The sequence below is a fragment of the Pygoscelis adeliae genome, unplaced genomic scaffold (genome assembly GCF_000699105.1).
Source record: "Pygoscelis adeliae isolate BGI_AS28 unplaced genomic scaffold, ASM69910v1 Scaffold349, whole genome shotgun sequence".
In the NCBI taxonomy this organism is placed as follows: Eukaryota; Metazoa; Chordata; class Aves; order Sphenisciformes; family Spheniscidae; genus Pygoscelis; species Pygoscelis adeliae.
The window spans coordinates 1425596-1429047 of record NW_008825608.1 but is presented as its reverse complement, the minus strand read 5'-3'; the positions used below and the strand labels follow the sequence as shown (position 1 = coordinate 1429047).

Below are 3452 nucleotides of genomic sequence, written 5' to 3'. Positions count from 1 at the left end.
TAGAGGTCTGGAGTGACAGATCAAAGAAAGAGGCAAACGAAGCAGCACTGTTCTGAATTTCCACAAGGCCTAGAGTCTTGGTTTTGAGTGTGGCTGAGATCAATTTTTGCATCTCCTGTATCACAGCAGCTATTCTGAGAGAAGCACAGCATTTGAAACTCTCTAAGAAGTGTGTTTTAGAGATTCTTCACATTTCATGTGATCAGTGAACATCTGCACATGAAGGAACTTTTTGAAAAAGGTTAGGTGTAAAATCTTAACAATCTTGTTAAGAAGTACTTGATACCTTAACAAGTATGCTAATCTTCAAGGAATCAGGAATACTTTCTTCTCAAAGCTTAAAATTTTATATAAAAGTCTCTTTCAGTGTAATGGGTTTCATGCAAAAACTATCCGCTCATCTATAAGATGTCTGAGGTCAGATTCCTCCTGCAAAATACACAGATCAATCTGTGTAATCACCAAATCTAGAGGAAACTTCACCTTTTACTGAATCTGTCTTTTGGAAATTGGTACTTTAAACTTGATTTAAATGCAGTTTGATCCAGGGCTTCATTTGAAGTAAGCTGGTTTTGATCATTTTATATAACATCTCAGTTATTGGATGAGTCTGCCTCATCTGTTTGCGGTCCAAATTCCTTTTCCCATTTGCAATTACTGTAGAGAGTTTTGAATTCTTGAAATTTAACATCATCAGCTGAAGATTAAACTTGTAGAAATCACCTTGATTTTTAGCAATTAGATTTTCTGGGCTATTTAAGAATATGATAGCACGTGTTTTCTAATTGCTTTGAGTCTGCTGATGTAAGTAATGCTGCAAACACGAAAGTTGATTTAATAGCATTTTGGTTGATGATACTTATTTTGGAAAACCTTCATCAGCTCATTATGATAAAATTCCCATTGGCTTCAGGGGTGCCATAATTAGCCTTTGGACAGCATTCCCTAGTGTATTTGGGGGAGGAGGGCTTGAAGGACCACATGTACTGGTATGGCTGGGAGGGGATGGCAGCTTGACAAGAGAAAACTTGTCAGGGTTTGAGCTGATCTGCAGCTTCGCAGCAACTTTGGCAGCAGTTATTAGCAATAACTGATAATTAGCATCCAAACAATTTGGTGCAGTTCTCAGGGCTTGGCGTGAGCTCCTTGCTGCCTTGTGGGATGTGCTGCCCTCGCACCACGTAACTGCGAGCACCCTGGCTGAGAAGTTTCATATTCACTTGGTCCAGAGATAAGTGGCTATACAGAACTTGAGGTTGTGTGTGTTTGGGCTGGGGGTTGGTTTTGGTTAGTTTCAGATAATGTTAAAACCAAAGGAGGGCTTTCCATCTGTGTCTCATGCAGCTTTCTGAAGAGATACGTGGAAGCTAATCGTACCTTTGTCCAGCAGTGTAAAGTGTTTTCCAATGTACTGATGAGCACATCTAGCTGAGCAAATAGCAAGATAGCATTTTGGTTCATGAACTCTTTGACTTCTGCCTTTAACCTGACCTTGGGAAATCTGGAAGAAGGGAACTTTGATAGTCCCTTATTATTAATGTCATCTTGTAATTCCTTGAGGCAGCTGTTCAGCAGAACATGACACTTTACAGCCATTGTGTCTAGCAAGGTGTGTGCAAATGAGTTGTCAGAAACTCATTTATCTTGTGAAGAAATTATACTTCAAAGAATATCATTCTGATATAACTGTGAAGAATTTTCTTCCCTATTTTGGTACCTTAGTAGATAGAAATAGAGGTTTTGGTAGAGCAGAGTAAGTTTGACTTCTATTTCTGTGTTTTATATAATGTTAAAGCAAAAGTGGATGGGTAGATGCTGGACTCCTGGGTATGTGAAGGTTTATGGGTTTCATGCCTATCAATAAAAGTCAGTTTTCCTTTCAATAGCTTGATTTAAAACAGGCCTGGGCTGTAGCCATGGAAGGTAATTGCATTGCCCTGTAATTTTGCACAATTTTGTTAAAGTTAAATTTCCTGTTCCACACAGGCTGTTGCAATTATGAAAATGGCTTGTAACATCAATGCATGAGGTCGTTTCTAAGTATGTACAAGAGAGATATAATGAAGCTTCGTTAGAGTAGAGGTGCTTTTTAAGTGTTCCCTTATAAATCCACCCAGATGGAAATGTTCCAGGCTGCCTGTCCTGATGACCATGTCTGTAGAGAATCATAGAATAGTTTGGGTTGGAAGGGACCTTTAAAGGTCATCTAGTCCAACCCCCCTGCAATGAGCACGGACATCTTCAACATCGTCCAACTTCAATCTCATTGCTCAGAGCCCCGTCCAACCTGACCTTGAATGTTTCCAGGGATGGGGCATCCACCACCTCTCTGGGCAACCTGTGCCAGTGTTTTACCACGTTCGGCATGAAAAATGTCTTCCTTATGTCTAGTCTGAATCTACCCTCTTTTAGTTTCAAACCAATACACCTTGTCCTGTCACTACAGGCCCTACTAAAACTCTGTCCCCATCTTTCTTATAAGCCCCCTTTAAGTATTGAAAAGCTGCAATAAGGTCTCCCCGGAGCCGCCTCCTCTCCAGGCTGAACAACCCCAACTCTCTCAGCCTTTCCTCGTAGGAGAGGTGTTCCATCCCCCTGATCATTTTCATGGCCCTTCTCTGGACCTGCTCCAACAGGTCCATGTCTTTCTTGTGCTGGGGACCGCAGAGCTGGATGCAGGACTGCAGGTGGGGTCTCATGAGAGCGGAGTAGAAAGGCAGAATCACCTCCCTTGGCCTGCTGGCCACGCTTCTTGTTATGCAGCACAGGATGCGGTAGGCTGTCTGAGCTACAAGCACACATTGCAGACTCACATCCAATTTTTCATCCACCAGTATTCCCAATTCCTTCTCCACAGGGCTGCTCTCAATCTACTCATTGCCCAGCCTGTATCCATGTTTGGGATTGCCCTGTCCCAGATGCAGAACCTTACATTTGGCTTTGTTGAACTTAATGAGGTTTGCACAGGCCCACCTTTCTAGCCTGTCAAGGTCCGTCTGGATGGCATCCCTTCCCTCTAGAGTATCAACCACATCACTAAGCTTAGTGTCACACGCAAACTTGCTGAGGGTGCACTCAATCCCACTGTCCATGTCCTCAGCCAAGATGTTAAATAATACTGGTCCCAGTACAGACCCCTGAGGGACACCACTCATCACTGGTGTCCACCCGGGCATTGAGCCATTGACTGCAACTCTTTGAGTGCAACCGTCTAGCCAATTCCTTATCCACCGAGTTGTCCACCCATCAAATCCATGTCTCTCCATTTTAGAGACAAGCTTGTTGTGTGAGACGGTATCAAATGCTTTGCACAAGTCCAGGTAGATTTGAACTGGGCTGTCCTGGATGTCCCAGCTCTGTGGGGAAAAAGAATGAGAAAATACCAATCTTTGCACCCAGACCCATAGAAGTGTTGGAGAGAATTGCTAAGGGAATGGCCAGCCAGTCACAGG

General features: G+C 43.0%; 1 long non-coding RNA gene across 1 annotated transcript in view; it reads right to left on the bottom strand.

Moving 5' to 3' along the window:
• Nucleotides 1-2170: 2170 nt before the first annotated feature.
• Nucleotides 2171-3452, bottom strand: part of LOC103924117 — a 23738-nt gene continuing 22456 nt past the window's right edge. The window contains exon 3 of the long non-coding RNA XR_663971.1: nucleotides 2171-2249. This is a non-coding gene — a long non-coding RNA (uncharacterized LOC103924117). The remainder of the gene's footprint in view (nucleotides 2250-3452) is intronic.